Raw genomic sequence first — 23873 nt, 5'->3', positions numbered from 1 at the left:
GTCGTTATGAACGAAACCTTATTATGAAAATAAATTTTAAAAAAATGCTTGCAGCAGTCAGTTCCATGTGGAAATTAATGCAAATGGCGCAAATGGATGTTATCCGCTTCGCTCGATGGAGAGAATTGGGTCTCTTAGGAATATCTTCACATGTTAACATACGTATTAGACACCGAAATTAGTCCTTTGACCAACATTGTAAAAATTTCGATTAATTCTTTTAGGTCCAATTGACGAAAACGCTAGGTAAAGCAGATACTTAGACGTTAAGTTGTACGTTTTTAATCCAAAAACTTTTGGATTAAAAACTCCCTATTATTTAACATAGCAAATGTTTTGTTCAAGAAAATAAAATTTAAGGATAATGATCTTGTTTCTTTCAAGTGATCTTGTTTCTTTCAAGCAGCTGAAGATGTTTTCTCGCCAAGTGTTTGTGATACTCACATTTGGAAGCTCGGTAAATTTCATTTTCGTTTTATTTCAACTACACAGAAATAGGAGTTAAGGCTGAATATCAAATCTTACCATGGGGTGAAAGTCAAACTCAAGTTTTTCATGCATTAAGTACAGTCATCTCCTACCTTCCAAGATCCAACGTTCTTTGATGCCCAACACTAGACTTATTTAGCCAAACGCGTTTTCTTTTATTAGTCTGGTAGCTATGGTTACGATAGAAACTGTTGGGTTTCAAGCCAAGATGAAAATTAATATTAGAAATGAACTTCCCTCTTCCTGTTTGGGCTCTTTGCACAAAAAGCTAAATTGGTAGAATAATAATGTGTCTTGGACTATAAAATGTCATTATTAATTCCTTGAAGTGTCACACGTCACGTCAGGTGCAAATGCATTATAATTATAGATCGTCTTTGGTAATTCATGTCAAACAAACGCAATGCAGGTGAATTTGAGAGAAGAAACGAGAGACTTTAATTAACAAATAGAGAAGCCTTGACTGTGCTCTGTTCTGTTATAAAGCACACAGGAAGCGGCTAGAGCACGAAAGAAGTGTAGGGAGAAACACAAGACGTAGTCGAGTGTTTCTTCCCACTTCTTGAGTGCTCTAGCCGCTTCCTGCGTGCTTTATAACAGAACAGAGCACAGTCAAGGCTTCTCTGTTTGTTTTATAATAAAGAATCCGTCAAATTCCCCATGTATTACTTTCAATTTTCAAAACAAACTTTATTTCCAAAGCGAACTACAATGTCGTCAGCATGCTCTATACTCTCATAGAGCACGCTACAATAAGCCAATCAAAATCCCTGTTGGAATGGTTCAAATAATCTGATTGGCTCTACAAAACAAAAGCCGTCAAAAGTGTCAAACCATCAAAGTTCAAAAACCATCAAAGTTCACAATCTGCGATAGTTTACAAAGTAAAATAGTTCGGCAAGTCGATTTTAACGCTTTTGCTTGAAGTTTTCATACAGAATCTTGAAGTGAAATGTTCAGTGAACTTCAGCCAAATTATGCCTCATAAAAAACACGCGAGTTTTTTCACATGACAAGGTAGAAAACAAACTGTTTAAGGCGAGTGTTTTTTAAATGAACGACAGCCGAATTCACCGAACATGAAGATCGCTCGGGATGACAGCGCCGCAAAACTCGGCTGCAGTGACTGAAGTGACTTTCTGCTAAACGTATCGGAAAGGATATCAGAGCGAGCTCTTATTTTTTCACTCGAAAGCCGGCCGATGTAGTTTCTGAGGCTTGCTTTACTGTAATGACCGGAGATCGCCATACTAAGCGAGCCGCGATGGACTTCAGCATGATCATATTTGCTCGGACACCGTCATGATTAGTATGAATTTTGACAGTTATGTCAGTTTGATTATATTTTTCATAATTTCTGTTTTGTTCTGTTTTGTTTTTGAACTCTGAACTTTATATACTATACGAGTGTTAGCTGTGTTTGATTTTTATTACCGTACGTAAGCCTAAGCGTGAAAATCTTTAAAACTCGGAATGTCTATTTTGTTTTTCCTTTGAGGATTTTTGTATCTGCTCACGTTTTAATAATGTAAATTACGGCGCCTGATATGTTTACAAACCTTTGTTTGGTTCATCTGTTGCTATTTGCCGGCTCGCTTGTTCCGAAATTTCACTTACAATTATCGGAAAAAAGCTAAAAAGAAGTCCCGGAAAAGGTCGAACATAGTACAATTTGGCAGATGGCGTAACAGCTTTAGCTCAGTTCTATGCTCTATACTCTCATAGAGCACGCTCTTTCAACCAATGACAGCGCGCGTTATATCCGAACTTTATTATAATGAGAATTAAAGGCAAGTCCAGCGAAAATGGTTTTGAGACTCACACAAACATAGATAAAGAGGAAAATTTTGCACTTCGTACTCCTTAGCTTGATGGATTTTATTAAATTGATTACAGTGTGTATATAGTTAATCTATGTTAATGAGACTGGAAAGACAGATGTTTTCTTTCTGTCATCCATAATTTTCTGAAACTTGTTGATTTTCCTTGTATGATTCTTTATCTTATTTTCTACAATCAGTTTATAAAATAATATAAAGATAAAATAATAAAGATTTGAACGGCTGCCCATGCACTAGAAGTGATTATCAACATTGTCTGTGTGCGTACAGCGTTTAAAGTCTGGATAAATAGGTGTTCTTAGGCAATATTGCCTGATGCGTTATAGTTAAACAAACCCATTAGAGACTTTTTCTCTTTCTACTAGAAGAAATGGCCCATTGTTCCGGGTCAACTTTCCAAACAAAAGTCCTGAGTAATTGGTAGTCCTGAAGGACTTTGGCCGAAGGGAGGCGGAAAAGCTCGTAACTGATCGAGAAAATTATCGGAGTGACAATTTTGCTGCACTGTGGGAGTGGGTAGTGTAAATATGCACTAGTAAAATCAATCTCCATCGGTGTACCCAGGGGTAGACTTGACCCTCGTTTAGCGCATCGAGCCAAAGGTTCGCAAATTCAAAAATAATTAAATTTATCCCTGTTGCAGTGACTCATTTAAACCACCTCTCTCTATATGTCAGTCAAAGTCGCCTAGTTTTTACCAGTCAGTTTTTTCAACGTACAAATATATTTTTTGGTCTTACTACTGGTGTTAAATACAATCGAAAGTGACGGTTTTCTGTGGAGAGCCTCGAGGCGATTAAAAACCTTGTTTCTGGCGCACAGCTGTTTTCAAACGAGGCGCTCATCATTTTTAGAACCAGCATGTTTACCTAACACGAGGATCCTTCTTTGCAAAGGCGCCAAATTCGTGTAGCTATGTTGATGATACAAGATATACTGATCAAAGCAATGATTTCTAGTTTTTGCGAGAGCATGTATTTGAGTTATTTTCGTTTTCAATCAAACGCGTGGCAAGATGAGGGTGTGATATTTTTTCTCTCACAACTCTCACAATGAAGAAGGTGCGAGTTTTTTTTATTTATCTTTTGCAAAAAAAAGCAGGTCCTGTTTAAAAGTAAGTCTCTCTCATTAAAAACTATCAGATTTTTACAGCGGATTTTAACAATCTTTGTTAAAAGTAAGGAGCTGTCAACAGCTTCTCCAAATTTTCGTAGAGGGCAGGCGCTGGCGCACAGCTGTTTTCTAACGAAGCTCTTACTTTCTGGAACCATCAAGTCTACCTAAGAAGAGGATTTCTGTTTTACAAAAGCACAGAATTCTTGCAACGATGTTGATGACACAAGATGTACTGATCGAGGAAATTATCTCCAGTTTTTGAGAGGACATCTATTTTGAGTTATTCTCGTTTTCAGTCAAACGCGCGGCAAGACGAGAGTGTGATATTTTACTCACAAGTCTCACAATGGAGAAGTTAGGAATTTTTTGTTTTCGTTTGTTCTTTATTCTCTTTCGGAGAAAAAAAAAGCAGGTCTTGCTTGAGCTTACATAGTTTTACGACGGATTCAAACAGTCTTGGTGAAAATTATAAAGCTATCAACAGTTTTCCCAAATATTCCCTTTGTAGAAAGCGGACGTTAGGACTTTTTGTTTGTTCTCAATCAACCGACATCTAATAGATACCTATTCATCCTTTTGTGTGATAGCAGGAGGTGATATTTTTTTCGCATAGTCATGTTCTGCTGGTTTCTTCCTTTTTTTTTTTTGCTCAACAGGTTACTTGTATTCAATCACATCACTGACGCTGTCAGATTCATCTACCAAATTTTAGGGCGATCGAATTTCGCGCTACGAAAGTTATCCTATTTTCTTAGTTTGCCTCACATAAGCCACACATCCCCACCACTGCCTTTTGTAGCATGGTGTTGTAAAAATGTACAAAAGGTTCTCTTTCATGCTATTGGGGTATCCCTTGCAATTTTAGTGGAAGAAAAACACCCCTAATAAGTACGACAGGCACAGAGCGCCAAAAAAACAAGAATAATTCCTGCAATAAATAGACGTATTTTACTGATTGTCAACAGACAAAGATGACTATTACAAAAGATGACTATTACAAAGATGACTATCACAAAAATGTTTACAGAATAAAATATTTTGTAGGTTCCAAGAGTTCAATTCTGATAGTGCTTAATTATATGGAGTTTTGCCCTTCACCTACCCCCTAAAGTTTCTTTGTCACCAGTATTGCGTGACAACCCAAATACTCAAAGGGCGTACATGTTTGTAGTCAACTCAGTTTAGCATTGAATGAGACTGTCAGATGTAATTTTTTAGTGCATTGTAAACTGAGCAATACTCGCAGTCAACTAAACCGTTGAATAAGATGCCACAGTGAAGAAAGATATCGAACGTTTGACAACAAGATGGTGTTCGACAGGGTTGGTGGTTTCATTGGACGTTATCGCTTATACAGACCTAAATACGACGAACGACAAGAGAATCACACTAAAATGGTCTCTGGATCGGTCTTCTGCGGCAAATGAGGTTAGAGCATTTGGAAATATGTTTCTATGTACATTTTTCGGCCTCATATGGGCTGAAGCATATTAAAATATATGACTCGCGACTGGAATGTTGACCGCAAAAGGTCAAATAACTGAATTTTAACGGACTTTGAAAAGCTTTTGTATCACTCTTAATCATTTGCCCAAACAAATTTTTACAGTAATATTGAGAACATCTTTTCGAAATTCAACCACCAAAAGCTTAATCCATTTGAAGGTTTAGCACATGGTGAGAATTAATTTTATTCAAGTAGTATTTTTATTGAAGAGAAATGCATGCTTCCGAAATTAAATTATTTTAAGCGCAAAGAAGAGCGCAATGTTTACAAAAATCATTTTGTGAGGTCTTATGAGATCGAAAAAGAAGATTTGAGTGTTTAAAAGACAAAATAGTGAATCGTTTTTGCACGCGAAGCCCTCAAACTCGTGCAATAACGATTTTAACAGAATTTCGTTATTCGTATTTTTCTTTGAAATAAAAAGATATTTTGCCAAAAAAGGTATCCAGTGATTTTAGTTATAGTCTAGCCTATCTAACATCAAAATAAGAAAGAAATCGAATTTTCCACCCTTGCCGCGATATGTTTGATTTTTACAGACAAACGCTCCTAAGACTTTTTTCTAAAGCTGACGTTTTGAGGTTAGGCCGTTCGTCGATCTTCGTGGTCGTCCAAGAATTTTTTTCCACCCCAGTAAAGTTAGCAAAGAATGATTCTTTTGACGGGGTATTTAAGCAAAATAGGCAAGCGAATCACCATTTTTTCGAAGCGTATCTTCAATGTCATAAAATTGTTGTCATAAAGAAACTTTAGACCGAACCTGCATACCCCATTCTTAACCGTTAAGAGTTTCTAAGACTTCTTTCTAAAGCCATCGTAGTATCCTTACAACTTCATAGGTTAATTGTTTCGTACTTAACCCTAAACTTGTAATGTCGCGGTTTTTATGTCTCAGGAATTGCAGCCAACTCCTCCTAATACAGATGTGCTATTGCTTCTACCAGCTGAAGAAGTATTTGTTGCTTTTCTCAGCTTGTCTAAAAGCGACAGAAACAACAACAACAGCAACAACTTTATTTGTTTATACTAAATTAAAAATGGAGAGAATACAGGCTGCCTTTAATAACCATTGGGAGCTATAAAGATAGGGCAACCTTACTTAGGTTATAATAATTGGCTATATTAAAGGGCCAGGTACCACACACGCGCACACACTACACAAAACACAAAACAAAATAAAGCTAGTAGAAAAATAAAGACAGCAAAAGAAAGCTAAGTGTGCCAGTATTAAACAACGGAGGGCCAGAAGAAATATAGTTTTGGTAAATCTGCAATTAGTATTTAGCAATAACAATTGATTTAAACTTTTTCCTAAAACGTCTGAGAGAGAGAAGCTTTATGTCATCACTTACATCATTCCAAACTTTATCACCTGAAAGCTTATGCTGTAAATTCCATACTTTTTTTCTGGCCTTTAGGATAACATAAGTCATCCTAGAGAACAACCGAATGTTATATCTATGTATGTTCCTAGCAGGATTAAAAAAGGGTATCAAAGACTTAAGGTAAAAGTTGGACTTAAGTGTTCAGTGAAGCTGGAAAAGATGATTATTCTTATAGCTTTCTTTTGTAATGCAAATAGAGGTTGCAAAGTTGACTGATCTACATATCCCATACTGCTTACGTAGTCTTCATTCCTGCGAAGATCGCTTTCATATTCACGTCTTTATCCGCAGTTCAGATATACGACTTTCATATATTCACAGCCGTTTATTCACCACTTCACGGGTTTATTTGGAACCAACACAGTGACCAGCTCCCAGTTGGCTCGTTAGCTCGAGTGGTCGAGCACTACACCGGTATCGCAGAGGTCATGGGTTCAAATCACGTACAGGCCTGAATTTTTTTCAGGCCTTCTTTTCACTACTGCTTAAGTAGTGTTCATTGTTGCGATGATTGCTTTTATATTCACGTCTTTATCCGCAGTTCAGATATATGACTTTCATATATTCACAGCCGTTTTAAGAGCGAATTTTTTTTATCACCGCGTGGGAGGTGGCACATGATCGGAAAAATCACTATCCTCATATTTCGCTCAGAGATACCTTAGGGTAAGTCTATAAACGTGGTATAATTTTTTTGTTCAGAGCTGTTTTTATTTTCTAGAAAATCACCAAACACTGTATCGAGCCCCAACCGCCATAAAATGACCGAAATGAAGTCGACGAGTAGGGCAACAAAACCTTTATTCCTCAAAAGCGCAAAAGAAAGCAAGTCTTTCTGAATTTTACCTATTTGTATACGAGGTATTAAAAAATGATTTGAATCTAATAACGGGCTTGTTGACATAACTATGAATTATTGGCGAATATTTGAAAATAGCCAAAATTTGATTGATTAAAAATTACATTTTGGAGCAGTTTTTCAATAAAAATTTTTCCTACCTGGTATAACTCGGAATCACTTGAGATGAGCATTTTTACAAAGTGGAAAGAATGGTCTTTCCATGGATATAAAAATTAATTTGGGGCTCTTAATTACTGCGAAGAAGTAGCCCGGTCTATTTCGTGCAAATCGCAATGCCGCCATGTAAACAACCGCAGATAATCCAATTAGGCTTTTTATTATCGAAGCCATAATTCCGACAAAATCTTATCGCTTTGACCTATACTAGATTGTAAACTGGATTTCTTAGGCTCACCTGGCGAAAAACACCTTTCTAAGATTGGTTCCTTGCCTCAATCTTGTTATAAAGAGACTTGACAACAGCTTCGATAGTACAGCACTACAGGCGGTGTATACCAAATCACAGTGAAAACATCTCACGAAGGTTCCTGCCGGAAACGTCGCATTGCTGGACAGTTATAACCATATTCAGCTTGGAACACTCACATTTTACAAGTCTTCCTTTCACAATAAGAATGGAAGTTTGTTTTTTATAGAACGAGCCAGAGCATCCTGACAGATGAAATGAATCATTGACGTTCGTTTTTTGCGATGGTGTCACGCAATAACATGTCACTCGAAAGGAGGCTCGGTTACCAATACGCTCTTATTTTCTTTCCTTCTTATCCCCTATTTTTTATTTCCGGGAAAAAGTTTTAAATCCAGAATTTAAAATTACCGTTGTTTGCATTTTTTAAGCGCGATACCACTCATGCGTCACCCTAGACTGCTAAATGAATTAGGTATATGTTACTACAGCATAGAGGAAATTTCACTGCATTAATTTTCAACGACGTAAAAAAATGTGTTATCCTATTTTGTAAATTGTGACGGCTTGCAGGGTAGACAGGTGCGGGAGTGGAAAAATTACATTGGGAGTAGCTTTCTAAAATACTCAGCGCTAAAAAAATAAATTAGATAAGGCACAGTTTCTAACCATATAATGAGCGTCGCGCCATAAATTTTCCAAAGCAAACTAAAATGGTGTTTTCGTTTGGCCGCCGATTTTTTTAAGAGGTGAGCGTACCAAATGGAAATCAATTGCTCCTTTCAAAAATTAGTTGGGGGATGCTGCTCCCAAGATAAGCGAAGTCGAGTTGCAGGAAAAGCTCCTCTTATATATATAGTCCCTCTGCGCTTATGTGAGAAAGACATCTCAGCACACAAACAGGCCGTGGGCGTGAATGATGTTGAATCGGAAGTCGATCTCATTTTAGCACGGGCATCGATATTCACGTTGCCTTCCAATATTAATTTCGGACATGACTATCTGCCCAGCCCATCGCTCCTCTTTGGGCATTGGATGGCGAAGAGGCTCGCAACGGTGCCGTGTTCCATCCGAATTATCGAGGCATGCCAAGGAAGGGAAATCACGAAAGGGTGACCGTGGTATAAACAAAGCGCTTTCGAAGGCAATCCTTCGACGCACGGGAATATTCCTCCCTGTTGGGTCTGGTAAGTCTTTGTAATGTTGTTAATTTACAATAGGACGCTATGACAAACAGGACAAGAAGTTACTAGTAAAAACAAAATTGGCACATTTAAATTAGTACTACCACTAAAGCACACATTTAACCAGCCATTTAATTTTGTAGCGTGAGCTAGTTTAATCAAATTATTTTTTATCATATTAAAAGAGATTTCTTAAAAGATAAAACGGTAAAAACGAACGATAAAATCCGACGTTTCGGAGTAGTCATGACTCCATTATCAAGGTAAAAGTTTAAAACATGCAAATAACAGTATTTAAGCGATGTGGCGCGAAGAATTAACATAATAGGTGCGAAGATTATACAAATACTTTCGCACGAATAGAGTCCGATTGCACGTTCAGGTTTGGCTTTAAAGTTCTTATATGAAGCATTTCGTACAATAAGCAGTCAAATTTGTTCCTGCACTTCTTAAGAACTTCGAAGCATTTCAGTAGGTCCTGAGGGATCGTCCCGTGTATGTTCTTGCAATGTTTGGCAATGGCTGAGGACTGTTGTTTATGTCCTTTTACACGATTGTGTAAATGTCCGCGTGTGTATCCTATATAACCTGCATCGCACAGGTCACATTGGTATTTATAAACAACACACTGTTCATTTACGATCGATGGCTTTGCTTCTTTCACATTCAGTTCTTGATCAATTTTTCGGCTGACAAATACGGGCTGGATGTTGGTGTTCACTTTTAGGCTCAGATCCTTGAGTTGTCCTTTCACAAAATTTGCTGAGGTTTGGTCTTTAAATGGTAGAACCACTCGAATTGTGTCATCCGTCCCTTTAGTTGGTAATAATGGTCGCTGCTGGTCACAAACCTTTGAGTCAACGAAATTTTTGGTGGCAGAGTCGATGAGGTGTTTGGGGTACTTTAAACGCGAGAATACTGTCTTCAATCGGTCACATTTGTCTGAGAAGTGTGACCAAGAAGAAGATAAACGATGTACTCGGCCCAGCATAGTTCGGAGTAAACCCTGTTTGTACCGATTGTCAACGTGACTTTGGTAATGTAAGAGGAGACTTGAATTCGTGGGTTTTACGTACATCTTTGTCTCTATTTGGGGCGATCGGTTCAGTAACTGGATGCCCAAAAAAGGGAGCATGCCATTGCATTCGGTTTCCATCGTAAATTTTATGGAAGAATGTGCCTTGTTAAGAGTGTCCAGGAAGTTAGATGCTGTTGCGATATTTGGCATGATAGTAAGTGTATCATCAACGTACCTTCGATAGAAGGAAGGAAGTTTATCCTCTCGCTCGAGGTTTTCTTCAATTGAAGACATGAACACATTAGCTAGCAGGGGACCAAGGAGGGAACCCATGGCCACGCCATCCGTCTGTTCGTAAAGTGCTCCATTATACTGGAAGAGTTGTCCTTTTGTAGCTACACTGAGAAGGTCAACAAGGTCCGTTTTGGTCAGGTTCAGGTCATAGGTTGAATTAAACCAGTCGTTGTCAAAAGCTCTGTTCGCGAGTATCTCAATTGTTTCATCCAAGGGTACGTTGGTAAAGAGGGAGGACACGTCGTAAGAAACCAGAATGTCGCCGTTTGATATTTTCAATTCGCGAATTTCGTCGGCAAATTAAAAAATGTCAGTTACTGTGTAGCGATTCAGAGAGAGAGGCTTTAGTTTAGTGTCGAGCCATTTCGCCAGTGCATAGTTGTAAGTTTGCGTTGCTGATAGTATAGGGCGCATCGCCAAGCGCTCCTTGTGTGTTTTCGGTAAGCCGTACAAATGCGCTAATCTGGAACCTGTAGGACGAACAGTATCTGCTATGGACTTAGGCAGAATTCTTCGAACAATGGCGTCTAAATCTTTCTCTTTCTTTAGGAGGGGGTGGTAATATGTTGGCGGCCTACCTTTACTCGAGGGCCTTTCCAGGGGAACAGCTTGAAATTTACTGGAATCATTGATGGAAGCTTCGGATAATAGTCGCAGATATTCGGACTTATTCATTACGACTACTCCCGATCCTTTATCTGGTTTGGTGATGACGATGTCGTCACGTCGTTTCAGTTGTTCGATGGCAACCAAAATTGTCTTGGGAGGTTTCTGTACTTTGCGCTGGATGTAATTCAGAGCTGTTATTTGCATGTTTTTAAACTTTTACCTTGATAATGGAGTCATGACTACTCCGAAACGTCGGATTTTATCGTTCGTTTTTACCGTTTTATCTTGTTGTATTTTTGTGATAATAATGAAAAAATCCCTTTCAGTCTCCATATGCACAGTTCTAAAAGATCTGCTTTGTCTGCCAAAATTTTGGACACTGATATTATTTTATGTACTCTATGTGATTGGTGCTTCACTCGCGATCAACGAGTATAATCCTAATGATATCAGCGACTGTTATCCATATGAAGCTAAATTAGTCAAAGCTCAAATTGGTCTTGAAATGCCAAATTTATTTTCTATGATGGTGCTAGTATTACTTCTAAATTACACTAACGTCCGTGAAACGAAACCGTTTTGCACGTGGGTATTGTTAAAAGGAAGTTCTAATTTTATTTTGTTTTCGTTTTTTCGCTACCGTGGTCTTTAACATGATTAGGGTAAGTACTGCTTTGATTTCTGTTCCAGCTGCAAACAGGAAAGTAACGAAGGCCCTTATCATTAACGACGTTTTGGTACTGCCCTTTTGTAGAAAAATAGTTGAACTCCTATGGAAAAAATTATTCTTCGATGAAAAGCGTATCATTGGGAAGATAAGGAGAAACAGTGGTACACGCCAAATTACTTTCGTCGTTTAACTCAATAGTTATTTTCTACATTTCTGTCAGGTGTATAAAAATATAGGTTTGTCATCATTGAGCTTCCACTGGTAGTTAGTGTGATAGGATATTTTTAATTAGTCTGTCTATCGAAAGTAATCCAGGAATGCATTAGTTATTACTCAGACTACAAGGTGAGATTGAGACAGGTCGCGCCACTATCTTAACCAATCTTAACTCTTTTACATATTTCTTGAATGATGGTTGTGTGATTAATTATAGACCATATTGGTGTTGACACGACACCAACCAAGTGTAATTATAAAATTAAATCAAGTTAGTGTTAAGTAACATCAATTAGGTGTAGGCAAAGTACTATATAACACCTTGCTGGAGTTTTTTTACCCTCTCCCTATGAAAAGAAATCCCCTGCAAGGGTTCAACACCACCGGTTTGTAAAGCACACTGAGTAGTGTAAGTGTGTAAAATTCAGTGTTAAATAACATCAAACAAGTGTGAAATGTCTTAAACGCTGGGTTTTCTTTTTCAAACAGATCTGAAGTAGAATAATGTCGTATAAGCTGAGAAATCACAAAAATATTCTTGACATTTCTTTCCTATCCTTTTGTAATGAAAGTACGTCAGTTACATGTGAATCTGCTGTTGTCAGGTGGCGAAAATCGACCGTCGCCTGCCAAAAGGAGAATCCTGAAACGGGTGAATTTTCTCCAGAGAGGCGATTCCGAAGACATGGTGTTAAAAGTATGCCGTGAAGTTGTCATTTGTGATACGTCGACTACGAATCTCAGACTACAAGCAAGCTAAAATACTTGATGCATAAGTTTACAAAAAAGCGTTCATTGATCGATGCTGAATTTTGTAGTAAGAAACTCTACCAATGAAAACGTAAATTGGTACGAGTTACGCCCAAATATTTATATTATTGCAGACATAAAAAGTAGAGGATGGAGTGTGTTGGCTTGCCATGTGGATGATCATCGCGATCACGAACCTATCAACGCTGAGGCAAACGAGTTTTAACTAACTAAGCGCCGCATCGGCTAGTCGAAAAATTTAATAAACGCTGCGGCACTTTATCGAGTAAACATTGCATCATAGTATCATTGGCTAAATTAACAAATTCTTGGCATTTTTCGGAGTTTTGTTGCAGAATTTTCCACTGCGTTAAGGAAAATCTCTGCTGAACGCTGGTTCGACAATTAATAGGACTGTATCTTTCCGATTTCTTGCGTTTATTTACGATCCATACAATATCCGGACTTTCTACATTCAATCGTTCTCCAGTCTTCTGTGACAAGATAGTGATTCTATTTATCTGCTATTACAACGGAAATACACGCCTAAACTACGTTAATCCAAGATTATCATTACTTATTCGTGATTTACTAAAATCCCAAGTTATTTCCTGTCAACTTGATTTTTTAAAATGGCACATTTGCATTTAAACGAGCTATTCGCTCATATGCGATATGTGGTTTAATAATGTTACTTACTTACTTACTTACAGGAAATAACTGTTTCCCATTATACGCCGATCAACACTTCTGTAATTTGCACCCGCACGCACGCACCATTTGCTGCACGAATGAAACATCACGCAACGTCACAGGATGTTCCAACCCAAACGCGCACGCACAATTTCCCCAAGCAATTCCTTATCTAATTATTTCAGACCATTATTGATTTTCTCTATCGCGAACATTCTTACTACAAGTCTGCTATTACCGTGCTACGCTCAATTATACATCTAAATCTTAAGTAACCCAACTGTAATCAAACCCTCAGCTTAATTACTAAATTAGAAAATAGAGTGTCACGCTATACAATTACAAGATTATCACGACAAGTTTCTTATCACTCGCAGTCTTCTCGTCCAATCAGAGGATAGCGAGAAAGAAGAGTTGAAAGTGACGGGTGTTGGTTTAGAGAACTCACATTGTTGTCGGACATTTCAAACTGACACTCTAAATTTCAGGGAAGTCAATTTGTACCGCGATCTAGGTATTTTTACGGTCAGAAAAACATTTTAGTAATGTGAATTCAATTATTTTTTCTTGTGATGATATGAGGGAGTGGATAAAGAAAGAGGGATTTCAAGGATTTGCCGACGTCTTCTTTGGTAAGCCGATGTTTTAGTCACGTTTCATAAAGTTTTTACAGGCCAAGGCAACTCCAAACTGTTACAAATAAGGACGTTTGATGTAGATGTACTCCAGATAACTTTTCACTTGTTTGAAGACACGAATTCAAACGACTGTGCAATTTCTCTAAGAAAGTTTGCTTGAAATGCACCGTGACACTTACGTATCTTCTTCACTAACCGAAAATACAATTTGGCGCCAAATGACAATCACCTTGATGGTTATAAATACTTTCTTTTCAAGTTCTTAGCTTCTTTGCTTGTTTTGTTTCTTTTTCTATTGGGTTTTTACTTTTTCTTGAACACCAAAAGACGAGTTAGTTGATGGAGAAGAGACACTGAAAAGCCTCGTGCCCCCAGAGGTGTCCGTGCTAAACTACTCAGATCGAGAAGCTCAAAGCGAGCGAGCAGTCGTCGTTTCCGTTGCCCGGAATGACCATTGAGATTCCAGAGAGTGAACCACTGGCGCACAGTACACCAACTTGCAACAAAAACCTGGACGATTCAAACGACATAAGCTCACACGAAGAGAGGCAAAAAAGAGGTAAAAAAGCTGACGCAATATTTCGTAATAACGCTCATTGTGCTGACGTATGAACCATTTCAGGCATAGCTATTAAAAATTCCCTTAAAGTAGCACTCCGCTGCTCCAGGAACTCTATCAATTAATCACTCCATTTGACAAATTTATAGTTTTTCTATAGCCTGTGAGTGTCTACTTGCCTTAGACTATTTTCACTGTAACTTCTGGTTAACTTTCACTGATTTCAAGTTTCCATTCTATTTTTGGAGCATGATTGAACAGAGTTTCTATGGTCACTGTTATCCCCAACCATTCAATCATGTTGTGGACTCCCAAAGTTATTTAAATCGGATTTTCCGCTTTTTACTAGCTCCAAAGTTGAGTGGATTAAATATTTAATACCGCTCATTACTTGGAACATGAAGGGAACCAGCAGAGGATGACAAGTGGCTGACAAAAAAAAAACAACAACAAAAACAATTTTACTTCCATGTTTCCTTTGAAGTGAAACTGTTAAAGATAAAACTTGGATAAGATCCATGGAGGCAACATGACGCCAGAGATTAGCTAGAAATAAGAGAAAACGGACAGAAAAAAAGGCGACCGGAGAAATATGCAGTTCAAGAGTTAAAACAAGAAAAATACAAAAGACAGGCAACAGAAGAGAAATTGCTTTACACTGAAAAAAAGAAGGATAAATTTTACCAAATGTGGCGCCAAGTAGAGCGAGAAAAAGAAAAAATAACTTCAGTCCCAGATGTCTCTAGAAAAGAAATCAAGCAATAACTTTTCAAAAGGTGTTGTTTTCATTAAATCACTACTGGATATTCCCAGGGAAATTTTAAATTTGGATTGTGATTCAAATGTTACCTTGGGAGAAGGAAAATTTGACCAAGTATCACTTGCCTCCTACAGAGGGTTACATGTTGCTGTGAAGCAGTTTCATGCTGCTGTCTCACAAGCAGAAATAGAACATGAGGCAAACATTACCTCTTCTTTCAAGCACTTAAATCTACCAGTTCTCTTTTGTGTTTCTTGTCCGGAAAAGCCTTATCTGCTTGTCTTACAATTCTATAAAGTGGCAGGCAAAGCATTCAATATAAAAGACTGCCTTCAGCCTTTCTTTTGGCACTGCTTAACTATAGAATAAATGACTGATACAGTTTTTTCCCTTATCTAATTACCCTGTAGAATGCTACTGCAGCAAAAAAAGTGGCCGGCAAGGCAAGGACAGGAATGCCTCTCTTCATCATATTTGAGGGGAAATCAAAGTATGCTCCTCATACCATATCTTTATCAGCAGGGAACAGGAGCTCTTGATAAAAACAAATGGGGGGCACACAGAGGCGCTGATTACTTTTTTATTGTTGTATTTTGTGTGTAATGTGGAGTATCCGAAAGAATGTTTGAACGTGTATCTCTTCTTGCAGAGATACATTTTAAAAGTTTGTGATAATGCAAGACTGCCAACAAAATTATTGCAATTTTTGAACGAACTAAAGTGCTAAGACTTTATTTTTTATGTTTCGTTGGTGAGTTTGAGATTGAAAATAATAAAAGTGAGAACAAGAGAACCCATCGCATTCAATTGTATTTGCAGTTTCGGTGTTAATTTCACTATCAAGAGTGTTATTACAACGCATAGGGTGTTGTTTGATAATACTGGTGGAAGTGCTGATTTACGCCAATTGAGTGTAAAATTCATAACAGTGTAAAATCACCTTCTCTCGGTGTTGACACAGCTGCAATGCATTTTACACCAATTCAGTATGAAGAGACACTCTTTTAGTGTTAGAGTACGCTAGAACAGTGATAAGTCAGCACTATTGTGGTGTATAGTTACACTTCAGTTACACGACATAAATAGAGATTACTTCATGGAAAATGCGCGCGTACGATTTTTATTCACGAGTTGTGTAGTATCAGAAAACGAACGAGTGAGTTTTCTGATACGTATCAACGAGTGAATGAAAATCGTACAAAGCATTTTCCATGCTGTAATATGTTTATTTCATAGGTGCTGAGATTTTTTCGTGTTGTCTTTGGTAGACAAATAGCACAAATGGGGCGATGAAAAGCGTAAAAAGTAGTTCTAGGAGATAATAAATTCGCTAATGAATTCATTCAACTCAGTCGCTGGAATATCTTCAATTTTCCTGTCTTCGTCCTTCGTTTTCAAAAATCTTTCAAGCAATCTTACATCTCTTTCAGTTTTTTGAGCGGTATTTTTGTTTTCGTGTTCTAAAATGAATTCTTCAACTGAGTAAACAGAAGCGAACCTTCCCTCGGCCATTTTTCAAAGCGCGCGGGTTTTGTGCAACGGCTCTCGCATGACGTTCTCTTCAGTACGTTCATTCATCATTAGTGAAATTTCGTCGTTCGCGTTGCTGATTGGACGAACGATAATTTTTCACGGTGAAATTTTGTCGTTCGTACTCCTGATTGGCTACATTTAGAATCAGTACGAATTTTATTCACTACGATTTTTGTGGGTAAATCTCGGTACCTATGAAATAAAAACGAATTTACACCATGTTGGTGTGAAAGACCGTTTCAGCGTTGATGAAACACCAAAATGGTGCTCACACAGTTGCAAAAATTTACATTTTTTGGGTGTCACCATAACACCCCGACTTTTTGTGTGAACTGAAAGAGAAAAAAATAATTTCGAAATTATTTTTTTTTTCTCTTTCAGCTCCAAAAGCCCAACAAAACTTCGCATGTTTGCTCATGGCGATAATGACTACAGTTATGTACATGCAAGGTAAATAAATACTGCGTAGTATGCCTGAGACTTAATACTGTAATCACAATTTGAAAAATTGACATCTGTCTTTATTCCACGGTTAATGCGTTAAACCATTATTTAGTGCTTTCTACTCCAAATGGAGACACTAAAATGACGCTCCTCACTGCGAATGATCATGAAAATTTCACTAAGATCCCGTGACAATTTTCCAGCAACACAATACACTCCTGGGTGGAGAGGCATTAGGGAAAATAAATTGTCTTGCCAAAGATATCAGAAAAATTACTCATCAAAGGTCTGGGTATGACTCGGATATATCAACTGAAGTACGGCGTGCTAAGCCCTAAACCCATTTATAATTAGTTCTCATCCAATGCAGGTGGGGTAAGGGTTGTTCAATAGATCTGGTACTCCGGAGGACCTCAAATCGTGACCCTGCTGGAAACGAGCACCGTTCGTCGTGCCATATACATCATACGTAAAAAAGAAAAAACAAACCAACAAATAGACGAAAGTAAATGTGCAAAAATCGTAAAATATCAGCCTCCTGTATATTAACGTAAAGGAAAGAAGATTTTTGTTTTAGATTCTAGCTGGCCCTTTTCCCCAATGCCTTCCCTAACGCTCCAAAGCACAAACATTTACAAAAGCTCCTGACCACTGAAGCCATACCTTAATTGACGTCACATACATTTTGACTTTTTGACTTTTAAGTTCACAAGACGGAGGATAAACATGCAACATCCAACTTTGGCAAGTAACGTTATTTTGTCTTTTTTTAAAACATCTTCATCTTCCGTTGAGACTAACTCTAATAAGGTTTTATAAAAAACAACGAACATGGAGTTCAGTCATTATACATATGAGACAAAAAAGAAATCTGTTATTTGTCTTGAAAAATAGCTCATTACATTTCATTTGTCGATGTCAAAGGATCTGCTCTCCTGAAAAGAGGAGATAATCAAGACAACAGCTACAAAAATGAAACCAACGATTAAGCGGGTTCATTTTTTTTCACTTTGTGAATGCACAACGATCGCTGTCCACACGGGTGTTCTAGCCAAAAATCATATTTGGCCTGTGGCGACGCGAAAAAAGAGAATTGGAGAACAACTAAACTATTGGAAAATGTGTCCTAAGCCCTCTCCATAGGCAAAAAAGAAAAGAAAACTTTTTTTCCGACGGGAGGTCGAGAGGACCGCTCTTAGCGAAAGCGGCACTTAATCAACATGCAAGACGATACACGACTACCGAAAAACTCCCTTTTCTTTTAAACCGAGTGTGTATTCCGAACACTGTGATTGACAGCTGTCAGAACCGATACAATAGTTATTCATAAACCGTTTGTTCTGGAAAGTACGCCAATGTAATCTTTAAATAACCTAGCTCAGTCAGTTAGCAAAGTATGACGTAATGTCTCATTTTGGTAAGAACAATTTTGGCGAAAGTCCAGGATTTGAACGCTGTTACAATTTGATTCACAGAAAGTCAGGCCGGTGCAAATCAACACTGTGAGTATTTCCTCTTGCAAAACTTATCAAAATCTGTATAGATAGCAATTTTTACACTCAAAGCTGTAATATAAAGTGAGGAATTGGGTCTATAGTTGTTCGCCTTGATTATAAACCCCTCCAAATAATCAAGGACTAAAAGGAACACTAGACGACATATCGAGTTTCTCCAAACGCTTCCTCCTTCGTCTGGCTGCCTCCTGCTCACCTTGTACCAGAACATATGCGACCAATGGAGGATTTTTTAGCTGTTAAAGATTGCCATTGAATAAGCCATTTCTGCTATCCCTCGACGAGGTGATGAAACAGGTTTTGCATGAGGTTTGCCCTGATCATTTTAGGGGACTTTTTGTAAATTACCAATAGTTGTCCAAATGAATACACGTAAATTATGATCACTTAGGTGCTCGGTTTCCGACTAGACTTCACTGGCAAAAAGTGTAGTGATCTAAATTTCGTAAACAGGAATGTCATTGTCGACGAAGCAGCGGTCGTGTTTGTGTTTGAAACATAACTCTTATATCCATGCGACCTTTGCCACAGGATAAAGATATTCTGGCTGAAATTAAGCTGATGTGAGCGCCATCCATGAAGATAATAATAATATATGTAACGTTATTAACAATAACAATAACAATAACAATAACGATTGTTATACTAGTTTTTATGCTCATTTTCATATTTACTGTTATCATTATCACCATTTACACTATCTTTATTTCAACAAGGGAAATGTGAGTGCGAATTCATTTCTCATGCAAGTTCATTTCAGTTGAAATCACTCAACCTTCCGAGGGTCATCCAAATCATATCGTAGTGTGTTAATTTTTTTAGTTATTGGCTCAAAGAGGAGGCATCAGCTGAATAACTCTCTTTCTTCATATCCAATCAGGTAATTATAGTTTAGACCGTTTTAAGTGATGTTTAACGTATTCAAAATGTATTTCGACTGACTCGATTACTCTTAAGTACAGAAACTAATGCAATAATGCAGTTTTAAGGACAAGCACAGCAGATATATAGATAGTTTTGATGATGGAAACTCGAGTTTCAAGTTTTTCAATTGACCTCCAATTGAAGCGCATACGGAAATGTCATATTCAATGTTTTCTTAAGGGAATCATCTTTTGATGTTGTACAATATACATATGATACACCTTTTTAGAGCGTGATTTGTCGAGACATACCTGCTGACGACCAGTTTGGGTCAGTCGACATTTCGAAATTAGGGTCTTTCCGCGTTGCTTGATCAGTCGAAGCGGTTATTGATATCATTATTAGCTTGGACTTTTAATTTATAAAAATCACAAATGTGGACCGCAGACTAATAAATGCATGTAAGAGTGACCTTGGCAGTGATAAACATTACTTGGATAGTAGTGGAAATAAAGCCCGAGAAAAATTCAGGGCTAAACAGGAGTTTAATCTAAGATTCAGAGTAAGGCCTTGCTATTCTCCCCAACTTGTTCTTTCTATTTGAATTTCAGAAGAGTTAGGCAGATCTAAATCAGCGCGGTGACTATTCTCTCTAGCAAATCTCAAAAAACTGAACCAAAATCTCCTCTGAATAGATAGCCGTTTCTGTAAGCACTGCGTAGAGTGAAGAGATTGATCGATGTGTTTTGAGATTTGCGCCGCAAAATTATGTCGAAGTAACGATTTCTTAACAAAGCCTTGGACCTTGGACCTTGGACCGTAAACAGAAATGTCATTGTCGACGAAGCAGCGGTCGTGTTTGTGTTTGAAACACAACTCTTATATCCATGCGACCTTTGCAACAGGATAAAGATATTCCGCCCCTTTTCTTTTGGACCGCGTATGCATTCCGAACACTATGATTGACAGCTGTCGGAAACACTACAATAGTTATTCATAAACCGTTTGTTCTGGAAATGTCTTATTTTGGTAAGAACAATTTTGGCGAAAGTCCAGGATTTGACGCAGTTACGATTTGATTCAAAGAAAGTCCGGCCGGTGAAGATCAACACTGTGAGTATTTCCTCTTGCAAAACTTATCAAAATCTGAATAGATAGCAAGTTTTACACTCAAAGCTGTAATTTAAAGCGAGGAATTGGGTCTATATTGATTGGCCTTGATTATAAACCCCTCGAAATAATTCTCTAAAGTTCTTAGCACACCACAATCCCAAAAGCCAAACCCCCCGAGAAAAGCTTCTTTCCGCTTTTTTGGCTTGCTTTGGTTGTTCTACTTCCTATATGCGAGTGTTCACTTGATGTTATGGGGATGTCAACCATACCCCTTACAAGCCTTACTGATAACGATTTCTTAAGGACTAGAGTTCAACAGCGGTAACTATTTGTCAAAAGTAAGTCTCCCTAGTTCAAGGATTCATCTAAAGACAAATTAAGAATTCGATACTACTGCTAACATGGCTCAAAGTTTAAGCACCCTTTGCTCGAACTTTTGCAGCCGATCACTCATCCGCTGGAAAGAAAAAAAAATAGATGAATAAACAAATAGCACATCATTTAATGACGATTACCATTTTGCAGACTCAAGCACCTTCGCGATTGAATTTGCATTTGATTGAATAAGAAATCGGCCATGAGTACTGATAGCAATTTTTTCCAAAAAAAAACATTGAATCTTAAATGATCATTACGACTGCTAAGAACGGGGAAGGAAAGGATGATCACGACTAGGACGGAGGTGGCCATCTTGTGGAAGAATTAATTCACTGCAATCACAGCGGCAAATCTAGTCACCTACTGAGTTGTTTTCAGTTCAATTACCATATAATTTCTTGATCTTGGAAATAAAAAGCTACTTTATATATGAATAGCAATTGTTCTGTAAGAAATACTGAACCCATCAAAGATATGTGGTGTTTGCACCTCATGAAATGGTGGCAACTCGCTTAATTAGAGGGAGGCTTTTGCCGCTTTCACTAATGAGATTCAAGAGTGATCCAAAGTTTAGGTCAAACGCGGCTACTATATTCATATTTCGTTAGGTGTTGCATAAATAGCACGAGTCAGATAGAGCAGTCGAATTGAGGAAATGAATGTTCCACTTCCCAGTGATCGCACCGATGCTAAAAGCATAGGGGAGTTAAGGATAATCTTCTTTATGCGATTGTATGCGATTGTTTGCGATCGTGTTTGAAGCGCAACCTGCTCTATGGAAATCTACTTACCACGAACACACACCAGTCATTTTGTTCACCAAACTTTGGATGTTTTACTTTGTTTAAATAAATGACAAGCTTGCACGGGTGGACGCGATTGGAGAGATGAACAAAAGTAGTAACATGGCGTGACAATTTTTGGTTTGTGACGCTCCCACGGCAGTCTCCTAGTTTAGTCAGATAAATTATATACGCTCGAAATTTGAGCATTATGCTTTTGAGAGTCACCCCTGAAAGTATAGCATTATGTATAAAATTCTGCTCAACGTAATAACAACTTTTAAGAGACCCTCAACCTCCCCTCCCCCATTCATACCACCATTCCAACCGAATTTCAGAACACAATATTTTACTGGATCAAATTCCTTAAGTGAAGGAAAAAGAAGTAGGCCCACCGTTGAAATTGCTCAGAATTTATCTCTTGTTGAACTGTTACATCAAGAGAATTTTTGATAAGTTTAGTCCTTAAGCCCGCATTATGCTCGATGCTGTGGCTATATTATGGCCAAAATTATGCCGGCATAATTTATCTGATCCTACTCCTTAGTTCCGTCACGCCGAACGTTCTGATGGAAAAGAGAAAACACAACGCATGATAAAAAATAAATAAATAAATACATGGAAATAGCTGGAAAGAAGAATACTCCAACACTGCAGACTTTTAGCTCTTTAATTTAGCTTTCCATAGTCGACACAAAGGTTTCATTTCCTTACCTTTCAAATATTTTTGTCTCATCCTCAGCTCAATTCTTGAGGTTGAATCCCAAACTGAAGACGTCGTTACAAGGTAATTTCAGCAGTGGACTTTTTCAAATGATTCCGTTGTCGTGTTTTAAGAACAAAAGGCTTTCATAAGGCTATCATAAGGCTATCATAAGGCTATCATAAGACTATCATAAGGCTATCATAAGGCTATCATAAGGCTATCATAAGGCTATCATAAGGCTATCATAAGGCTATCATAAGGCTATCATAAGGCTATCATAAGGCTCTCGTTATGGATCCTGAGGTTTCTTTAGCTTGACTTCAGCGTTACATACTTTTCATATTACGCAGGAATCCCTTAACAGAAGACGTGTCAGTAGTTGAAAGGACATTTTTTATTCAAAGACTGCGTAAGTGGTGTTTTTTCTCCAATTTTGTTTTATAATAGTAATGTTTTCTCCAAGCCTGGAGTATCCCAACATTGCCATCAATTCATAGATCTTCCATGCACTTATGAGTTATAAAAAAGCTATGTACCCAGCATTTAAAAAGCGACTCCATCTGTACCAATATTCCTTATCGATCAAACTCCTCATATGAGCCATGACGTCTCTGCATGAGGCTCTCTTGCCTGCCCTTTTCCAAACTGAGTGCAGATGCTGGATCATGATAATATCACCTAGTTTATTTGTCACCTGTTATTCTGTTGACCTTGTGCTGCGGCTGTGAATCTATGAAAGTCATATACTTGAACTGCCCGTACAGGCCTGAATTTTCACTACTACTTAAGTAGTGTTCATAACTGCGAAGATCGCTTTCATATTCACGTCTTTATCTGCATTTCAAATATATGACTTTTCGTATATTCACAGCCGTTTATTCACCACTTCAAGGGTTCATTTGGAACCAACACAGAGACCAGCTCCCAGTTGGCTTGTTAGCTCAGTTGGTAGAGCACTGCACCGGTACCGCAGAGGTCATGGGTTCAAATCCCGTGCAGGCCTGAATTCTTTTCACTACTACTTAAGTAGTGTTCATAACTGCGAAGATCGCTATCATATTCACGTCTTTATCCGCATTTCAAATTTTCACAGCCTTTTATTTACCAATTCACGGGTTTATTTGGAACCAACACAGTGTTCAGTTTCCAGTTGGCTTGTTAGCTCAGTTGGTAGAGCACTGCACCCGTATCGCAGAGGTCATGGGTTCAAATCCCGTATAAGCCCGAATTTATTTTTTTCAGGCCTTCCTTTCACTACTGCTTAAGTAGTGCTCATAACTGCGAAGATGGCTTTCATATTCATGGGTCATTGGAGTGTAAGCTCTGATATATACTTCATTTATGGCTGTTTCGATTATCTTTTTCCAGATTTTGCGGACATAGGTTGGTTTGTCCACCCAATGTTGTTTTTTTCAAGAAAACATGCCGACAGAAGCAGGTCACAGCTTGGAAAGTGCTGCGAGTGAATACACAATACACAGCTTACCTGCCGACGAGAACACACCGTTAGTGCGAGAGGATAATTCAACAAGTTGTCAACAC

The 23873-nt window shown here is 38.0% G+C and overlaps 1 protein-coding gene, 1 long non-coding RNA gene, 1 other non-coding gene and 1 pseudogene across 3 annotated transcripts in view; 2 read left to right on the top strand and 2 right to left on the bottom strand.

Annotated features, from left to right (window-relative positions):
* The window catches only part of LOC131769194 (macrophage mannose receptor 1-like), a 131966-nt gene that overhangs the window by 27897 nt on the left and 80196 nt on the right, over positions 1-23873 (bottom strand). The window lies entirely within an intron of this gene.
* On the bottom strand, positions 9023-10516 carry LOC136280179 (uncharacterized; annotated as a pseudogene).
* On the top strand, positions 18396-23723 carry LOC136280184 (uncharacterized). Its single transcript, XR_010717159.1, has 5 exons — positions 18396-18476; positions 19311-19368; positions 22368-22412; positions 22682-22740; positions 23700-23723. It is a non-coding gene; the product is annotated as an uncharacterized lncRNA (long non-coding RNA).
* Trnat-cgu (transfer RNA threonine (anticodon CGU)) lies at positions 23484-23556 on the top strand. The gene has a single exon. It is a non-coding gene; the product is annotated as a tRNA-Thr (tRNA).

The sequence above is a fragment of the Pocillopora verrucosa genome, chromosome 4 (genome assembly GCF_036669915.1).
Source record: "Pocillopora verrucosa isolate sample1 chromosome 4, ASM3666991v2, whole genome shotgun sequence".
In the NCBI taxonomy this organism is placed as follows: Eukaryota; Metazoa; Cnidaria; class Anthozoa; order Scleractinia; family Pocilloporidae; genus Pocillopora; species Pocillopora verrucosa.
Note: the sequence above shows the minus strand (reverse complement) of the source record. Positions and strands in the feature narration are given on the sequence as shown.